Raw genomic sequence first — 21,314 nt, 5'->3', positions numbered from 1 at the left:
AAGCTGTACCTGCCGATACACTGGGTTCGGGCACCACCCTCTGCTTATCCTGGCTTGCACCATGCACTCCCACCCACAGCTCACTGGCAGTTGTGTACTGGAGCAACACCACAAACGCCTTCAAGGTCTGCATGGATTTACTCCAAATGAGTCATTGCCTTAAGCTCTTCTGCAAATTTTTATTTTTGTTTGGGTCTTCTTTTTTTTGTCTACATTTGACAGATGTTGGGAAGGTCTTTCCCAGCTGATGGGATTCTTCTTGTGAAGTATAATACTGACATTACGTAGCAGGGCTGGTAGAACTTTCCACTTGTGGTTACAAATCACAAAGACAGGACACCTATCTCCATTCCATGGACAAAGACATGCCATGTTTCTCCATCCTAAGCCACCTTTGCTTATAGGCTGAGGTGCACAATAGGAATCCGTCACTGCCAGGCATGACCCTCACATCAGAAAATACAACTGCAAGTGAGGTACTTGAGAACGTCCCTCAGTCTTGGTGATACTTTTGCTGGTCAGGGCACTGGGAGACAGGCAATGTGAGTTTGAGGCCCCTCTGTCTGGGGGATCCCATGGGTCTCCTTGGGAAGAATAGGTGTCCCTGTGTTCCCTTTCCCGGTGGGGCCTGGACACTTTTTCTCAGTGTCCTCAGGCCAGTGCTGGTGCAGCTCAGTAGAAATGATGCAGCAGGGAGTGGTGAAAGAAATGGGGTGCATCCCAGGCCCTGCTCTCCACGTTGTTTTTATCGTTATCAACAGATTAAAATAAGTTCATCAAGAGCCCTGGAAGCAAGGCCCAGACCAGCAGGATCCCCAACTTCCAGTACAGGAAGATTAACTGCAAGATTAAGGAAATAGGTTCTCTTCAGCAGGATCTTCTTTTAGATCCATGAGTTTTACATATCTCCATGCATTTTCAGCAGGGTGTTTTGCCTTAGAATAGCCCAAAACTGGTGGCCGAAGAACACACCTGGCCACAGAAGCTGAAGTTTGAAGATCCTCAAATGAAGGAGCACAAAACTCCCCCCTTCCTGGGAAAGCCTCTGAGACATGCTGCCAAAGAGGAGAAACAGCACCAATGTTTCCAAATAAATCCATGATTATTAGTGTGCTTATGCCTAAAAATTGATATTGCCTGCTGAATCTCTCTTCTGCAGGCATGTGTGAGCACATCCCCAAAAGAGGTGCCAGTATGTCTGCCAGAGGATAAGTTTCAAGCTCTCCTCCCTCTTTCGGCATTTCCCACGTCCTCAGTCAGCAGGTTCATTGCTGCAGCTCTGCTCTGGGCACCCCACAGCCCTCCTCTTTCCCCTGGTCAGGGGAACTGCTGTGGTGTCCACCTCAGCATGCCCAGAGCTTCATCCACACCATTGCACTGACATTTCGGCATGACTGGGAGCCATCTCTGGCCACATGCAGGAGTTCCCAAGATGGGACCACAACAGAAAAGTCTGGGGTCTGAGGCATTCAGTGCATCTGTGGAATAGGGAGCAGAACTAATGAGGAAGCTGTCATGCATATAACCTGCACGTTAGGTCCCAGATTTGTCACTTCTAATTCAGGTGCTTAACTGATGTGCCTAAATTAGGGGCCCAGTCACTTCAGGGTCCCCAGACAGCCCCTGGAGAGAGGGAGGGAGAAGGCATGTAGGAAGCTGGAAGTGCTGTTCTCTTCCAGCCAGTCACTGCAGGACCCACAGGGCTCTGCCTTCCACATTTGGGTCCCACCACAGCCCCATCCAAGGAAAAGGAGCATGAAGGTGGCACTGGGAACCCCTCTGAACCTGGCATCCCTGCCCCCCCTTGTTCTCCCAGCCCTTCGAGTCTGAAGACTTTTACCACCCAAATAATCCTTCTTTCTTCAGAAGATAGTTTTATTGGCATAACAAATGTCTCTATTTAATAACGTTTATCAAATCCAATTCTAGTGATTAAGCCCCTGCCTCTTTTAGGGGAGAACCAGACTGTGTTCTTCTGTTGAACTGAAAGGTGCACAGACAGGCTTTTCTGCAGCATTCTGCTCTGCTGAAGTCTGGTTGAGGACCCAAAATCCATAACCCGAAACATTCAGATAATTATTCAGGGTTTCCACCAAGGCCCTACAGGGTGGCGGCCCACCACAATTCATTTTTTACCCCTACACATTTCCTTCCTGGGAAGCCTCCACCCACCATTAACTTCATCTAAGATAATGCCAAAAGAAACAAAGTCGTCTTTTTTTATATAAAGTATTCAAGCTTCTACCACAGAAACCACCTGATGGCTCAATTTTCACTCTTCCTTAAAAATCCCGTGGATAAATCATGGCAAATACAAAGGCAAAAAATACCGATTACCACATACGGAGGTACAGAACCTGCAGCTTTTCCTGAAACTGGCTGGTTTCTGTCACTGCTGTTTTCAAAGGAAAACATCTCAGCACAGAGTAAACAGTTTAAAATAAGGGAGTTTTTGATGATGGTAGAAATTCTGAGTGGAGGATGAGCAAACTCCACGTTTCCTACCAGCTACCGAAAATAAATGGAGCTTTCACAGCTCTGGCTTTGTGTGGGGAGCGCGTGTAGGTGGAGAGCTGGAGGGAAGTAGTGTAATAGCCGGGAGTGTATTAGTAATATGTACTTAGAAATCATAATAAGGCTGAATCACAAGTTACTCAGCACTTTACCCATTTATAATCTTGAAAGCTTGTTATGACTAATGCAATAGGCACTGACCTGGCTCAGCATATAGCTCTTTAAACAAACACAGACGTTTCAGGGCCAAATCACCGCGTGCCAGGGCTCGCACCACCTAATTTGAGATGCCTGTTGTGGATACAGGAGTCTAGACCCTTTCCCTGGGTGCTGAGCTCCAGCATATGGGGGAAGTTAGAGGATTTTGGAGGTGCTCCATTTAAAAAAAAAAAAAAGAACTGCACTTTAAGAAAAAGGGTCTAAGAGGTGTGTCCCATGGCTCCCTCTCTTCTGAGCTTGGAGGCTAACCTCTCTCCTTGAAAAGCAGAGCAAGCCTGCCTTTTTTATGCCCTTCAAAGCCAGACAGCAAGGGCAGGGTTTGTTTGTTTGTTTGTTTTAATTATTTATTTATTTATTTATTTATTATATACAACAGTGCAGTGGCAGAAGCATTCATCCATCATGTGGGAGAGCCAAATCCAATTTCCCTGTCTGACTGGAGGACCCTAGACTCCTGCCGCTCTGTGCATGGAGAAACCATTAGATAGGATGCATAAAAATATACTGGAGCGGATACCTGGTTTCCTCCATCCTGAGGAGCACAAAGATGTAGCAGCTCCTTCTCCTGGCCATAACTTCTACCCTTGTTATGCAAAAGAGGGGGAAGAAAAGGGGCTGCCCCAGAAAGGGCAGAGCAAAGTGTGTCCCCGGCACAGGGAAAAATGATGAGGGGCTTAGCACCACATGTGCACTTGGGTAACCACGTTCTGATGATCTCAGCCTTGGGGCAGCTTCTCAAATTTTTGTGATTCCTGTCGGAAGAGCTTAGGCTTCTTTCTGAACCTAGCCTTCAATGATGTACTGCTGCTTACCTCTTTGTTCAAAAAAAAAAAATAAAATAAAAGCAACCTGTTGTGAGCTGCCAAGGTCCAAACCTGTTTCTGTTTTGAAGTGTAAGGTGATTCCCACTGCTACACACACAAATTTATTTTATTTTATTTTAAATCTAGGAAAGCAAATACACTACAATTAAAAATATGAAAGGTATATTTGATTCATTTCAGCTGATGCACTTTCTAGAGAAAGGAATTTGTGCTGTAATCTAAGCATACTCTTCTCATGGAAAAATAAACAGGAATTCTTCTGTTTTGCCACACACACATTTAGCAGTTCAGCAGACAAAATCTATTTCCACCTCATCCATTGCTGATATTTCTTACACATACAGTCTGTACCAGTAGAGTTACTGACTCCAAAGATAGCTGATAAGTAACCCTTTGTAGTACACAACTTCAAAGAGGAAGAAAGAATGCTAAAATTAATCCAGTTGTCTAGAAATTTGCATTGTCTCCACCACTGCATCCCCTGAGCACCTCACAACCAGAAATGTATTTATTCTCATAAAATCCTCATGTGGTTGGGAAGTACTATCATCCTCCTTTATAACTCAGCTTCTTTAGGGAACTAGGCTTATGCAACAACACTATCCATCAGCCTGTCAGTCCCCCTACAAACAACTTTTGGCCAGTTTCAACCAAATTTAATTACATAACCTGTAGGCAACATCAGCTTTGATAAACTGGCACCATGTCCAAGGACCAGATGGTTTTGGGGCAGTGACTGAGACCCAGGAAACTGTGGAGGGCCAGCACTGGCAAATTTATCGGTGGTCTTCCTCTGCTGCCTTTATCCAGCAGGTACTGATGCTGGTGAATGGGGAATGTCCTCTCCATCTGCACCAGCAGGGCAGAGCATGCTCAGGTCAGTGTCCAGCAGTAGTATGAGGGTAGTCTTTCTCCCCAGTTTGACTAAAGCCTCTCAGCCTCATAATGTAGATGCAAAAAGTGTTTGGTGCATGCAGGTGTCTGCAGGCATATTTGCATCTCAAATAACGAGCACCATGGCACAGCAGATATTTAGCAGAATCAGGAGCTGAGCCCACTCTTCAGCATTTCCAATCAGTGCCTGAACTGCAAGCCTAGACTGTTTCTATTTTCATACACTGGAAAGTAAATAAAAAGTCAACAATAAAATGACTTTCTATAGGGATATATTTAATGCTTCACTAATTGTGAATAATTTTTAGGTACCATTTTGTACTTGGTATGTCCAAAAGGAACAGACTAGCATTTAGAATATAATGTCAGATGTTCAAAATGTGTTTTGCTTAACAGCCTCATAATTTGCACACAGATAAGTGCGGTCTCTCTGCTAGCTCTCACTAAACCTCACAAGAAAAAAGCAGAGACCATACATGGATATCACTAGATGACAGATGTTACTTATGTCTTTTACAAGATAGTACTCTCCTCATGAAACTGAAGTCATCAAAAATACATATACTGAGAAAATGAGTGATTTTTTTAGCTTTACAAACAAAGTTAATCAATCTGTGAAAAAGCATTACTGAAAATCGGCAAAATTATAATTTAATGTTATAATATACCCAGATTTCTTTAAAAGGTTAGAGTTTTCCATTATTTACACTGAAAAAAAAAAAAAAAAGAAAAAAAAAAGAAAAAAAAAAGAAAAATGTAACATGCTAAATGGATTAGAAATGGTCTTTGGAAAGGGAGGTCAAAAGTCTCTCTTTTAGTAGGGTTTCTAGTAAAGGGACTTTTCCTGACTGATGAAGATAACGTATTTTTTAAAAGTATAGTAACCTGACATTAGTCAGACAATAATACACCTCTAAACTGTACTTAAAAATAAATCCTTTCTTCTTTCTTTATTCCACCATGATAGTATGGCTAACATGAACTACAAAAGTCTTCTTCATCATTCAACCATATTATAAATGCTTAAATGGAGGGATCATATTTCAACTTCTGTTAATGGACATTTTAAAAAATCTTATCTAAAAAAATATATAAATAAATCAAAATAAAACAGACATAATGACTTTGATTCACATAGCATTAGAAAACATGCTTTGTTCAGTGAACAGGCCTTGTCAGAAGCAAGCAATTCTGCTTACCTAGAAAACATTAAATATAGCCTAGCATATGGATATAAAAAAGTGAATGTTTTGAATCCTTTTGAAACTCCAGTATGTTGTGGCTATGAATTTTCTGCTAAAGATCACTCGAAAATTAATTCCCTGCTTTCATTACTTGAATCCTAACTTACCCTGATAGAAGGGAGGGGGAAACCAGACCTTTCAAAGAAGGAAATTATTGGGCCACAAACCAAGAAAAGACTCAAGTGTGAGTCTAATTCATACACATGTGGGAGGACACATAGGTTCTAAAATTGCTCAGCATTTGCTCAATGTAAGTGAGTGCTTAAACATTTTGTGTTTATGGAAAAACAACCTTCTTACTTTTTCCTGAATCACATACTGTAATTTTCATCTGGTTTAAAGCAGTTCACTCATACTCACTCAGAAATCAATTTTCTTTTAGTTGGGGGTCTCAGAATAAAAACATCATTTTTTATTTTGTATTTTCTTAAAGGTTTGAATGTATTTAAATAGTCAAGAAAGGAAGTGGAGTTTGAACTTGTTAGAACATATTTCTACTTAATGCAAACAAATAATACTTTAAAATATTCCATTTGTTTTCCAGTTGGAACTCACCCATTCCATTTTATGGGACGATTCAGTTATAACTCAGAAAGCATACCAGCAAACTCAGATTTTATTTTGAAATAGAATGGTCTCTAAAATATTGTACTTCCATTGGCTTCCTTATAACTTTTTTCCTCCTCTTTCTTTTGCAAACCACTTTGAGTTTCTTAAAATATCTATTTAAAAGCTTCCCCCCTGCAAAAAGGAAAAACCCAGAAGAGTTGCTTATATCTTTAACATCAGGAAATGCATGTAGTAAGAGCATAATAAGTAATAAAATCAGTGTTGATAGAAAAATAAATATAGTGCTTTTGCCTGGGTTAAATGTCAGATGTAAGGAAGTGCTGAGCATCCTTACTTCCTATAGAATCACTCATCCTTCCTCTACTGAGGCTGTTTCCAAAAAGGCTGTTATTAAGTCTGGGAAAGGATGTGGCAGCAAAAGATGGTAAAACACTTGAACACATGTGGATTGTAGACCTTTTGAGTATGAGCAACATTTATTTAGCAAAAAGAGCAAATGCAACATCCAATGAAGAAAAGTAACCCACAGATTTCCATAATTGTAGCAGGGCTTAGGTAATGCACTATGCAGTGTTTGATTTAAAATGTTAAAATATTAAAAGAAGTTTTCTATAGCATAGTGTTCCTATCAAAGTGAAATGACTCATAAGAATGCTAAATTCAAACCAGATGGGCATAAACACTCACTGAAAAAAATCAGATATTTAGAGGTCACCATGGGTCTTCATAAAAATGAAGACCTTGTCTGAGTTACTGAAAAATGAACTTCAGTGATAAAAAAGAAAACAAGAGAAAATATTAGTGATTTCATTTTAATTATACAAGCCACTGTCAATTAGGAGAACTAACATTTACAAAACTTTACATTGCCATTTTAATTTGAAAAAGATGGCTGTGGCAGTCTTTAGGCTTCAGATAAACAGCACCGCAGTGTCTCCCGTGCAGCGAGGGAGGATGGGACGCACGAGTTCAGAGCGCCACTCTAACAGTCTGCAACAGCCCCTGCGCTTCCCACCAAGGAGTAATCCTGAGTACAGATTTGTACAGTACAGAAATCTTCCACCACTGCTCAGCGGCATGATGCCAGCCTTAACTTCCCTTTGAACCAGACCGCAGAGGGGGGGAAGTCTCATTCCTGGTATCATACCAAAAAAGTTCATACCACCCAACATTGCTGCTGCTCTGTTGTTAAAAGTGTGCGTTGTTTTGTTTTCCTTTCCTCGTTTTATCCATTGCTGTCTACCATTTACAGATTGTCTGGAGTGTGTACTTATTTTAAACTTTTATACCCTACCAGAAGAAAAATATGTGGGCTCAAAATTAATATTGTTTTTGACTTATGGTGAAATTCCAGTAATGTTTAACTTGGATCACTAGACCTGTGCATTTTACAGAGAGCAGAAAAGAATACTTTTTGAGCCGAAATGTGTAATGGGAGTTCCCTACTGTTTTGTTGCTGGGATCTTGGACAACAAGAAAAATGATGAGCATATAACTTATTCCTTTTAAAACACACAGACCAACTAAATGGAGAAAATAAGGGCTCAACCCGTGCCATAAGCTATAAAGGCATATGTTTGTATCCCCGTTCCCTGATTAATTTGTTAACCGCTACCATTCAACCTCCTAATAAAAAATGATTGTTCAATGTATATTACTGTCAACGATTTTACATTCCAAACCATAATCTCTTGGGGCACAAGTCAGCAAAAGATATGTGTGGCTTCCATCGCGTAGAAGCCCACACAATGCCATGGAAACCAATTTCTCTGGTCTTCTGGGGCCTCCTGCGAAAGGGCCATAATTTTATTTTGCAGGGAAAAAAAAAAATAAATCTGTACTTTTGGCCTGTTTTCTGCAATTAGCAACACTCTAAGACTGAAGGTAAGGGGTGAAACTTGGCCCCCGCAGCATCACTCAGAGCTTTGCTGGTGGTGTTAGAGACGTGAGCGCTGCCTGCAATGTGCACGGTGAGGCTTTGCAGGGCAAGCTGCAGAGCTGTCATTACAACATCCTGAAGACTGCATAACACAAATGTTACGCATCTTCTCTTTGGTGGTTCTTTATGATTGATCCTTTGTTTGGCAGTAACTAAAAACATTGCTCAGAGTTTGGACCCCTTTACTAGGCATTTCTGGACACATCTAATTAAGGAGTTCACCTTTGAAATGCTTCAGGTCCCAGCTGGTCTCTCCAAAGTGAGGCTCTATGCCCCAAAGGAGCACAGAGCCCCCATTCAGAGAAGGGTAGGAGAAGGGTATACATTAATACCCCCTGCTAAAACCCCTGCAATAGCAAACTGCAAAGCATGAGGGAAACTGTAAAACACTGAGCAGGCACTGGAATGCTCTCTGAGATCTGAGGGATTGTGTAAATCTTCTTCAGAAATATTTTTCTGCAGAGAGACCCATATGTGTGACTATCACGAGTAGGATGCTTCCAGTATTCAGTCTTACAAAATGGTTTTGAATGTTTCGTATGTGACACTGAATATTGTTTGCATTCTCTTGCTGCAAAATTAAGGGAGATGGTCTTTGTCCACCAACATACACCACTGCTATTACCCATTTATTCCCTAAGGTTCTGTTCATCTATGTGCTGCTTAGAGCCCAAAACTATTAGCCACTTTCTCTCAATATTGTTATAATTATCATTTAGAAAACTTATGCAAGGGAGACACCCATGAAAGCTTCTACCCTCTAGAGCTCAGATGCCTAAAGCCACATGTGGTGGGATGCAAAATGTGGTCATGCCTCTCTCTGGAGTGCAAGAAAGTAAAAGTTTGAGAGTAAGGAAATCACCAGGTGGGTAAGGAAGGGCTTGAGATGAACAGGCAGGATCTGAGGGCAACATCTGTGAAGAAAAGGCATCAGCAAGGGTTATAGGGAGAAATGCTGAGAATGTCAGGCCAAAGGGAGAACCATGCTGGAGGTGAGCCTTGGGGTGGGTCTGCTGGTCAGGTGTGACAGAGCTCACAATGCACGGGGAGATATTTACAGCACAAACAGCTGTGGGAAACTCCATTGAGTCATTAAATCCCAGTCAAGCCCTGAGAAAATGCTGGAAAATCACTACTTGGTCACCAAAGACTATTTCCTCCATTTCTGGCAGGAGAGCTCCCTGGAGGGCATTCAGACAAGCGTTCTGATGTGGAAAGTTAAGGAACACTTTGTACAATCTGGCATACCTGGACATTGCCAACAGTATAACATAATTGTTGCCCTGAATGAGAATCAGAGCATGTGAGGTATTTTCTCTGAGGCACCTTGAAAGCCACTGGAGTCAATAAAAGCTGAGCTGAGCACAGTGATGTTCAGAAGCTCGAGGCAAGAACATATCAGGAAAGAGCTAGTGAAGTCTGCCCACCACAGCATGCCCTAGAAGGAGATGCCAGCACAGGCTTTGATGAACTAGAAAACAAAGGCACAGCTTCCAAGGAGGTGGGTTTTGGTGGCCTCAAAACTATGGGCATTTCTTGGCACCAGTTAGAAAGATGACAAACCCAGCAGCAAAAGAGTACTGAGATGACAGTAGTAGATCAGGCACAACTGCCTAAAATAATAATAATAACAACAACAATAATAATAAAACCACACACACAAAACCCAAGCCACTACACAGTGCAATGTCTGAGGAGCAGCAGGACACAGAGCTGGTGAAGTAGCTACAGATTCAGGGCTACACTGGAGACAAACCCAAAACCAAATGGAGGGTCCCACTGGCAGTCAGTCAGCAGATCTGAACATATAAAGATAGGCAGATTTACAGATTGTCCCTGCCATCTCCCACCCTGGTGCAGGAGAGGTAGGAGAAATGCATAACATAAAACTATGGCAGAGCTAGGTGGGAAAATGAAAGCAGAATGTGCCCACTGTGACCATGCAGCATGGCAGAGGCTTGTGGGGCTTGGACTGAGGACCAGTGCCATGCAGCAGGTGAAGGACAGGCCCTGTCTGGTCCCAGAGAAGACACAACAGAAGAATGCTGATATAAGAGAGATGTAACAACCTGGCAGAAAAAGGAAGGTTGCGGGAGGGAGGAGACATCAGGAAATCAGCCTGTTTGCAGAAGACTAGCAGGTCAGCTGTGCTGGCAGTATCTTCATAAATATTTCTCTTAATGCTGAAGCAGTTTAGTTTTATAAGCATGGGATCCTCTCATGTGGTTACTGAGTATGAATCAAAGACGGTTGTGGCTCAGCACTGCCCTATGTTTTATTATGCTTTCTCAAACATACTAGGGTTGCACAGCCCTACGAGCACAGCAGGGGCTGCAGGCAGACACCTTGTCCCTTCTGACTCCCTGGCGAAGGGGACCAAGTGCAGGCAGCCCTGGGACCCAGAAATCTGTCCGGAAAAGGGGATGTGAGGAGGGGTATTGGGAGCAGAGAAGCCATCCTCCCAGGAAGGCAGGCAGAGGAAACAGCTACAGCAGCTCAGGCTCAGTACAGGGCACTGCTGCTGTCTTGTCCCTGTCACCCTGCCTGCCCACCTGGTCCCCTGCAGAGGTACAGGGCACTTTCTCACACCAGTCATCCTCCCACTTCTCCTCACATTCCTGATCCCCAGGAGCATCACTGCAAAGTGGGCAGGCAGAGCATCCTCCACGGGCTGCAGGGACAAAGCCTGAGTGAGGAGTGTCGGCTCTGGGTCAAGCAGAAAAGAGAGACATCTGCTCTGTCTGAAATAGAAGGAAAAATAACAAAAGCCGACCATTCATTTTTACTTATGTATCTGGCTGGTTTCACTTTCTAGTTTTCCTGCCACAATTTTTGAGCTACAACTAATGGGAATTTTCCAATCCAAACAAAACAAGCAAACCAAACAAAACAGCCCTGCGGGATTACTGCGACAGGCGAGGGAGGAGAGGCAGCCTTGTGAAAAGGAAAGAGCAAGTCTGCAAGTGCAGCGCTCTTATCTGCTGTCCTGTGAGATGGTTTTAAAATAGATGTGACTTTTTTTTTTTCTTCTTCTTTCTTTTTGGGGTGACCAACAGGACAAAAACTAGACTTAGGGAGAGGCTATGTCTAAGCATATTGCTCAGCCCTGGTTGATAACGTGCACTGAACAACCCTGGTCGCCCTGCTGCGATGTACCAGAGGATGTTGAGGCCAAGGAGACACTATGGCCCCTAAGGTGGGACAGGCTCCTCTTTGCACCAGGACAGCTCTGCCCCAAGCTGTAGGGTGTGCTCAGACACAACGGGGAAGAAGGACGGGCCAGGCAGGGCTGGATTGCCCTGGCAGATGTTGTCCCACCCCTCTGGAGGCCATGCACAAACACCTTTCTGGGCCCAGCCACGCGGGTGGAAGGGGCTGCGGCCCCCAGTGCACGCTTGTCATCGCCCCTCTGCCGGATGTTATTGCGGCCCCGGACCTGCAGCGGGGCCACAAGTGCTCCCTAACCTCTGTCAGTCACAAGGAGACAGAGAACATAAACAGTTTAAACAGGAGGCTGGTGCTAGCTCGGCCCAAGGGCTGGGGCGGCCGCCTTGCAGTGGAGAACCCACCTTGCCCTGCCCTCAGAGAAGCCATGCCGGCAGACCCCTCGGCGAGCACCACATCTATGGGTCCCGTGAAGCAGCCACGGTGCCCTGGCCTTCCCCACCGTGGTGGTGGAGGCAAGGGAAAGGCTTCTCTGGAGGCCCCCAGGCCACACGGCCTCCGCTGTTAAACCCCAGCCGAGTCCGCATGTGGTGGGACTCCATCGGGCATCATCCCTCCTGTTTCACCCACCCTCTGTGTTCATTACTAACACATTTGGGAGAAACAGTGTTAGGTGAGGTTCAGTAAAGGGCTCTGGGTGATTTCAGATTGCTTTCTCTGTGTTACAGGAAAGCAATTTGCTTTCTGAAAAATGCATGTGCAAAAAAATGTGTAAGCGTCACACCTTTTTTTTTTTCTTTTTTTCTTTTTTTTTTCTTTCCCTTTTTTTTTTTTTTTTTCTTCTTCTTCATCGTCTGTTGTTATTTATAGACCCTAGAGATGGAAAAGACCCATTAGGTCATCCTGCATTCCCTGCCAGCGAGAGTTGTTCTCCAGCAAACATTTATTACAGCCTTGTTTAGACTAGTTTCACATGCTCCAAACAACGAGGTTTCTGCCACTTCCCAAGGGAGAGCGGTCAGCAAGCTAATACCACTTGCTCTCAGGGAAATTTCTCCTGGTTTTCTTCTCCTGTGCCAGCTGCCTGTGCCAACTGCCAGCATTGGCCCCAAACCAGCTCCATGCACCCCCAGGCTACCTGGCTTCGCATCCTCCTCCCCACACCAGCTTCCCTCTTCTGATGCTCACCACTCTGAACAATTCTCCCATCTGACCACAGCTTTCTGTTAATCCCTTGCCCAGAGTACAAAAGTGATATTGCAGGTGTGATCATACAAGGAAGGAATTACTTCCTCTGTTCCTCTATGCTGCCTCTTTAAACGCAAACCGAAGTTGCAAAGGGAGTTTTGCCGTCATAGCACACAATAGATTTGCATCTCATTTACTGCCAACTATCTCCACAAAGTGTCTCTTGATGTTCCTGTTTTCTGTACTTCTACAGCCTACTGAATGTGCTTCAGATTACTTCTGCCTCCGTATTGTTACTTGGGTTTTTCCAATTTTCTGTAGTTTATAACTTTTAAATTTAAAAATAAAAATCTAGCTGCCTTTAATTCTTTTATTTATTGTCTGTGACAAACAGTGAACTGAAAAGCAAATGAGTCTTACATAGATAAAACAAGAGGTATGACTCTATAAATATGATTGCAATCCTGGAAGAGTAGCTTCCTCTTTGTCATATTTGGGATTTGCCAAAAGTAGACAAATAAGACAGATTCTATTAAAAAAAAGTAATCTTGAGTGTCAAATTATAGAAGCTTGCACTCTTCATTTATGTTACAAAAAGCAGTGTCTGCTGTTCCAAGTGAAAATTAAATAGAAAAAAAAAAAAAAAAAAGTGGCAGGAAAATTAAGCACTTCTCCATCAAATTAGGATACAATTACCGAGTCCATGCTAAATAATACATCGGTTTGAATGAAACACACTGCACATGTTAGCACAAGAAAAAAATAAACAGAAGAAAAACATAAAGAAATCATTTTCTTTATCCATTTCACAATAAATTATGCAGAGCTGCACAGTTCACTAGTACTATTTATAAAGGAAAATAACACAAAGCCAAAGCTGGCAAATTGAGAATACAGGGAAATCAAGACAAAAGCTAGACCAATAACCACAAATGGAAGGGATCATCTTGTCAATTGAGAAGAAACATGAGGAATATGAATACCAGTTTTTTCCCTAAACCCTGAATGCCGATGGCTCCATCATGCTTTAATTCTCTACCCCTACACATGCCCTTCTCTGCAAACTTCCCGCATACTTTCACTTAATTTCAAAGTGCAGTTCCTCTCTGAAACAGCACTGTAAACATTTCATTGTGGGGTCCCACGTTTGACGTCTGTCAGTGATTTTCAAATCAAAACTGTTCAGTTAACAAGTTAAAAAACAGATTTGTTTTTGTTTATTTCTCAAAGCTCCAGTCTGCAGTATGAAAAACAAACTCGGCTCTTTCTGATTCACGTATCACTCACGATAAAGGCTGGCATTTGGGGAAGATCTCACTGGTAGAGGAAGAGCTGGATGAGGGTCTGGCTGCTTTGCCCTCCTGCTGCAGAGTCGCCACAGCTGAGAAGGGCAGGACTTGGAGAAGGCTGTTCCTCCTTGCTGCCAACTGCCGAGCTGTCCCTTTGCGTGAGGTTATCATCTGTGGAGCTCTGCTGGCAAAGCAGTAGTTTCAGCACTTGCTAATTCACTTTTATGCAAAATCTACCAGGTTAGCTGAGATGGTTTAAATTGATTTAGCCCTGCTGCTGTTGCCTAAAGTAGATTAGGAGATGCTTATACCGTTTCTCCAGCCAGAAAGAGCTAGCTGAGAGCAGTCAGAGTACAGTAGACTTTTCGGCAAGTGTGGAGAGATCCAGAAATCATCACCCTACAGCTTTAGCCTTTGACGTGCCAGCCTGAGACACCCAGCCGAATGGCCCTCCTCCACTTGTCTCCTCATTTGTATAACATCGCTGCCCCATATCTCCAGTGAATATTCCAGACCGCAGTGACAGGAGCAGTTTTGGAGAAGACTCAGGACCCCAAATTTTGGATATGTGGACCATGGCCACCTGGTTAACAGAGCTATGCTGCAGAAGACCAATACTTCCTATCACAGCAATATCACTCTCAAATCTGCCCAACTCTCAGATAGTTGGCGTCCTGACTTTTCTGCAAGACAATCAATTATTCTGAGTGGAGAGAGGAAAGGCAGAAGAGAAATCACAGTGTGGAGGATATGGGAAATACTGGTAGAGAAAGAAGAGTCTCAGAGAAAGGCCTTCTACGAGAGCATCACACTAGATTTTTGCTAATGGTGTCTGCAAGGCAATCAGGCTCATCTAAGTCACTGTTCAGCCTCTCAAGCATTTGCTCATATGAGCTCGAACACGTAGTTGTGTGTCTCACTGAATGAAGCCCCAACCCTGCAAGTATTTTGGGTGCAAGTCATTATACAACAAAAAATGCATTCCCAAGCATTACAGGGTGAGAGCCTAGGATGGAGTCAGCGCTGTGCTGAAGTACTTCGCTGAACCAGACAAAAACAGTATTACATTTCATTGCATTTGATAATAAGACATTGTGTAATGTGATGCAGAAATTAAAGATGAGAAAGGAACTGAAAGTTTACCTCTCTAATGAGGAGTCATACTGCTAGTATTAAGGTAGATGCTTCCACCTAGTGACTTATAGCAGTAGCTTATAGATTTTTTCTTCAGGAAGCTGGATGGCAGTTGCAGCAGAAAATACAAGTATAGAAAAATATCATTCGTGATCTGTAGTCAAGAAGAGATGCAGAAACTTACTTTACAAAGGGAATCTATACATTCAGATTTCAGCAATACTCAGAACATCTTTTCTGCTGTCAACGCTAGCCCAGTGCACACACACCCATTCACCTCCGGATAGATGGCCACCCTAGTACATCTGATTGTGTTCCTCATCCTCCTGCCCCTGCAAGCCAAAACACAGCAGAGCAGGAAGGATATTTCCTGGTGAGGGGAGGTGTTTCTTATAGCCTGGCAATAGCGAGGTCACTAGAGCTGTGACTCCATCAAAGGTATTGCCAAACTATTCCTTCATTTTCTAAAACACAAGAGCTGAATTTTCTTGTATCTCTCAGCAGTACAAATGCACATGGTCTAGGTCTGGCTTGCCAGTGTGTTACCAGCCCAGTTCAGAGTCCAGTGCTTCCTGCTCTACTCCAGAAACCCTCGAACTCCTGAGACTTCACACACACCTGCATGTGCAAAAGTTACTGACATGAACCCTTACAGCAACACTTAAGAAAAATAACAAACTCCAAAAAGTAGAAGTGCTTGTAAGCTTCAGTAAACTTGTAAGCTTTGTGCAGTAAGCTTCAGAACCCCAAATTTCAATGGAGATCATTAGGCTTTGATGTCTAAAGATTCTTTACAGTAAACGGGGAGCAATAAGTAGCTCTGCGAGAGACAGAATCTGCTGCTGCTGAACAGGCACCTGTCTGAAATCAATCTCTTCCACATCAAGATGTATGCTGAATCTTGTCCTTCCCCAGAACACTGAGGACTAACAAAAGACTTCAGCTCATCCAGAATCCACAATCCAGGTGGAGCTCTGAAGAGGGTTGGCTGCTCCTTATATCCTTCCTCCCCCCGAAATGCCATAGTCTTGACTTCAGGCATAGACAGCCCCATTAATGCAGTAGTTTCAAGGTTAGTGCTAAAGATAATCAGCTCTGATTAAACTGTCTGACATAAAGAATCTGAAGTTGGAGCAAATGAATGCTGCTCTGGTTTCCCAGCTGTGCTTAAGGATGAGCTATCAGTTTGTACCAGAAACACAACTATAGCCATATATATAGATAGATATGTCACAGTCATTATGTAAGTGAACACAAGTGCCCAACAGAGAAACACAGAAGGAGGTTTTGGGCAGCAAGTGGGTCCTTTTGCTTCACCGTATTGAAGTTAGGACTCCTATTTCTATACTTTTTCCCTTCCATATTCCTGATTTCTATTGAATCTCCTTTTTCTTTGGCTCTGGCTTTACTCCCTGTGGTAATTAAGGACTGACCTGCAAGGCAGCAAGCAATCTATGCTGAGCAGATAAGTACAACCTTATCTTGAAGCTTGTAGTTTACCCCTTTGAAGTTAAACAAGTATCTATGTGTTTAGCTGACTTGGGACCTCAAATAGCAAATGCATGGCTTTGACAGCAGAATTGAACGACCTCTGCTCCCCTAGGCAAGAAATTGAGGGACAAAGGCAAAGAAACAGTTGAAAATTGCTGTGGAAAAAAATTGGCTTGGTATACTCCCACCATTTTAATATATTCCTTTTCTCTTATTGTATAGCTGTAGTCATCACAATGTTTATGGTTTTGCTCATATGTTCTCTCTCATTTATGCTTTACTGAACTGACATATATATTAACATCTCACTTGTTAATAAACTCTGGTAGCTAAGTCACTGCTCTAGATCTTGTTGAAGTTGTAAATGAGGGAAGGTGCTTTATCATCTGGCAATTTCTCGCCTTTTCATGTAAATGAGTTCTTAATCTCAAAATGTAAAATTAAAACAGCAATAACCACCACCACCACAACAACAAAAACAACAAAAAAAAGACAAAACCAAAACTTAGTAAAATTGTAGGTCAGTAGGATTCTTACTATTCATTTCAACTACAGCTGGGAAACAGGAAACAGCCTTCTTCTATGAGCTGTGTAGGTAAACAAGGGCTTTGGTCATCACCTCCCCAACACCCCTAAAGTTCCTCACCTTTCGTGATCACAGCCCTCTAAGCTACTCAGCAAAGCCAGGTGGGACTATGTCACTCACCCCATCAGAAGCAGGTTGGGTCACTGAGTTGACTCCTGGGGAAAAGGTGAAGCATTTCTTCAAAGCTCTTTTTCTCCTAGATTTATATGGTGCTCAAGTTTTATCTACAGTCAATGAACTCTCTGTATTTTGTTAAAGAAAAATATTTAGGTTAAAACTACTGTGTGAGTATGCACACATACATGCATTCACATGTGCACAGGCAAGCATACGTTAAGTTTTATTTTATTTTTTTTTACATGGTATAATCTCTAAAAACATCATATAATTTATTGAAGTGCAGAAGAGACCAATTTTTCCTTCTCTTATTCTGACAGTTTCTCTCTCGTCCCACATGGTTTATATGAATGATATTTATAACGGACTTGTTTTGATCTGATATAGCCCCAGTGAATTTACTGCTGTTTCTACCCCACTGTAACTGAAACTGACAAGAACCAGAAGAATCTGCAGTTTTATTTTGGGCTTTATAGGTTTTTCCCTCACTCCCTTTTCTCATGCCTGGATGGGGTCGGCAGCTAAATAAGACCTGTGCATTCTACAATGACAGATAGCAGTTAGGTTGCAGGATGAGATGAATTGCTCCTTTGATCAAAAATAGGGTCAATTTCCACCAGCTAATAATTGTTTTGTCAGGAAAAATACATAAAAAAGTGAACAACGGATTTTTTTGTTAACAAAAGAAAACAATCTTTCCCATGTAATTAACAGTTGTGGTGTTAACAAATAACATAGGCTGCACAGAGTCAATAGGCTTACTATTTTAAATAGACTGCTGTATTTTCCAAGAAGTTATAGGATTTTGAAAAGAGATGAGCATTTCCTCTTTGTTGAGACAAACATATGTTTCTGTTCCTGTTAGGATTTCCTCCCTAGTATTACATATGAAAATGAAACGACTTGCCTAAGTGCTCTGAATGGCTCAGAGGAAAGATAAATAGGATTTAGATTTCATCCCGCTAAGGAGGAAAGCCATTCAGACACTCACTTGATAATTAAAGTTGTTATTTTAAGGTAAGCACTTGGTAGTTACAATCAAATATAAAATTGCTTTTAATGGTCTTGCTTTTGATCTCCTCAAAGGTATTTTTACATATTTGCTAATTGCAAACAAACACAATCCTATTTCACAAATAATTGCAACAGAACCAAAAAAGATTAACTGAAGGCTTATGTCCTGTGAGCAACGTGCTCCTTTTTATCAAGTTTTAAGTTATTACGAATTCAGCTTCACTGAAGTGCATGAACGAAACTGCAAGAAGCTGAGCTCCCAGTAATTCATGCTAGAATCTAAATGCAAGCTCTTTTTCAGAAAGTATCTACATTTATTAGCAATCACCAGATGGGATCCCAGTGTAACCTCAGGGAAGAAAACTAATGGCTTTCCCATCGAGTCATATTTGGATATGATCCAGTCACTGTTAACATATCCAAATTCATTAGTAGCCACTGAATCCAAACCCTGTTTAACGCAAAAAGATACTTGGGAAAGATCATTTTGGAAATTATTTAATTTCCTTCCACAGCAAATTCACATTACATCTAAAAGCAAATGAAAGCTCTGGGTCCTCTGTTTCTCATGAAACAATCTCTGAAGAGATCAGGGCAGACCAGGAGCTGCATTCGTTGGTTTATATCTGTGTGTTAGTGAGTTTTCTGACAGAAATAAGATCCTAAAATGTAGAGATTGTAAATGAAAGAGGACATAATCTAAAAATGCTTTGTTTCAAACATATTTAGAAATTAGAATTACATTATTAAAAGCTTTGCAAAAGCTTTTTTTTTTTTTTTTTTGCACATTTTATTTTAATTTTTTGTTCTTTACTGAAAGATAGACTTCAGCTTTTCTGTTGTGTTTTGTTGTTGTTGTTTTCTTTTTATTGTTGCTGTTTTTTAAGCTTTGTTTCCAGGCAGAAACATCAGAATATCCATTAACTAAAAGTTGCTAATTTAGTTACAAAATACATTTAATTTATTTGTATGAATTTTTGCAAGTCAAATCTAAATCTAACATTTATTTTTTTTCAAGTGTGAATCTATCTCTCCAAATGAAGCAACATTTATTTTCTTACAACATAAATATTTTTTAGTTTTAAATGTTAGTCCATAAATTTTTTTCAACTGTAGCACTGTGTATTTGTTTTATAACTTACTGTTTAAAGAAACCTGGATATCCATGTCCTTATTAAAAAGTGATTCTTGAACTTTTAAAATGCTTTTATCTCTAATTTTGTATTGTCTTGTTTATATCTTACCCCTGAAACACATAAGATTTTATTTTTTCTCAGCTTCAATGATAGCTGCAGGAATAGATGCATTTGTTGTAACACTGTTTGTTGGTGTATGAGCAAAAATTGATTTGTATGCATTCCTAAAAATAAAGCACTTTTTTTTGTGTGTGTGCTAATACACATAAAACTTATTTTTTTCCCAGTTTAAAAACTAATTCTAACCTAATGCAAACAGTTATCCTTTTTGCTTTTTCTAGGGTTGCTTTTAGAATTTTTAAAAATCCAATTAATTTTTAACCATGTAAAACTGCTGTTTTAAATTATTGCACATCATTACATTTGGACAATGAAAACAACACAGGCGTTTTTACTTGTCTCTGGTCAACTTCACTTTTTGGTTTCCCTGACACAATACCTTAGCTGAAATCACCACGTGGAGATTTTAAAATCCAAGGGAAAGAAGCAAATATAAAACAACTCTCTTTTCACTGAGTTTCTGAATTTTTCATTAAGGCATCTCAGTTGCTTGATAAGAACCTTACTTTTTGAAAACTTACTTTGAAAAACAAAACACTCTATACCAGAAAGAAATTGATTCCTTTATGTTCGTCTCTGGAGAAAAAAAGGTATGTTTATGGGAAAAATAAATAAATAAATACATAAAAATAAATAAAAACCTAGATTGGGGAAGCATTCACATCAAGGAGCAATTTTAGTGTATTTTTAGAGGATAACTGATTACCAGTAAAAATATTAAGTGATTTTGCACATTTAAATGACATTCCTCATTGATACAAAATACCAGTCAAAATTTCAGCAGTTTTCCTAACAATTAGGAAAAGGGTGAGCCTGGAAGCGCTGGAAATACCCCCAGCGAAAGCCCCACCGAATTTTTAGCGTTTTTCTGCAATGAATAAGTGCGCGAGTTAAAAAATAAGTACATAAATGAAAGAAAAAAAAAAAATAAAACGAATAAATACTGTATGGGGCATTGCATTGCGATGTCTCACAACGATCCCTGCCCCAGGAAGGCGTCCAGGGTGGCTCAGCACGGCAGGGCAGGATGAGGGCTGCCCCGGGCTCCCGGCTATCGCTGGTGCCATCTGCCGGGCAGCATCTTCCACAGCAAGCTCGGCTCGCTACCCGCAGCACCGGCACGGACAGGCTCCCAGCCGGATTGCTCCATGGGGAGAGAGGCTCAGTTTTCACATCATCTCTCCCAAAATGCCCAGAAATGGTCTGGTTAGGGGTGGCAATAGCACGTTTATGGGGAGGTGGGCTGCAGCCGATGGCTCGTTGCAACCGTGTCGCTTCAATTTGAGTCGCTCACTGAGGAGGTGATGCCACTGAGCACTACAACAGACAGTTCAGTTTCTTTTCCTGCTGAATTTGGATGATAATAATGTCATGGCCACTGCGGCAGTGATCAGAGAAATTGTTCGAGAGGGAAAGTATGGCCTGGAAAACTTTTTGCTTCTGCCTTCTCCCATCACCATCACCCCATCACTGGGCAATCACCAGTCATGGAAGCACAGATTCACTGCTCATTGCATTGCCAAGAGCTTGTTGAGGAGTTAGACAAAAAGGAATAGGGAAAAAAAATAATAATAATAAAAAAATAATTCTCCATCTCTAAGTCTGTATGAGTAACAAGGGACAGAAGTCTGGAGATGAGCTCTGATGGCTCATGATAAGGATGCATGTTAGCTGTTAGCATCATACTGGTTAGCTAAGGAAAAAACTGCAAATGGTTTTGGTTTGTTGTTAAAGCTTTATAACAGACATTCTAAAATGTTGGACACTTGGTGGGCTTAGCAAAACAGTATTCATTTTACATAACAAGCAAAAAAACATAGAATCTTTCCCATGGACCCTAGTCTTGTGTTTTGTGTAAGAATTACAATTT

Source organism: Netta rufina (genome assembly GCF_964035555.1).
Source record: "Netta rufina genome assembly, chromosome: 1".
Taxonomy (NCBI): domain Eukaryota; kingdom Metazoa; phylum Chordata; class Aves; order Anseriformes; family Anatidae; genus Netta; species Netta rufina.
Note: the sequence above shows the minus strand (reverse complement) of the source record.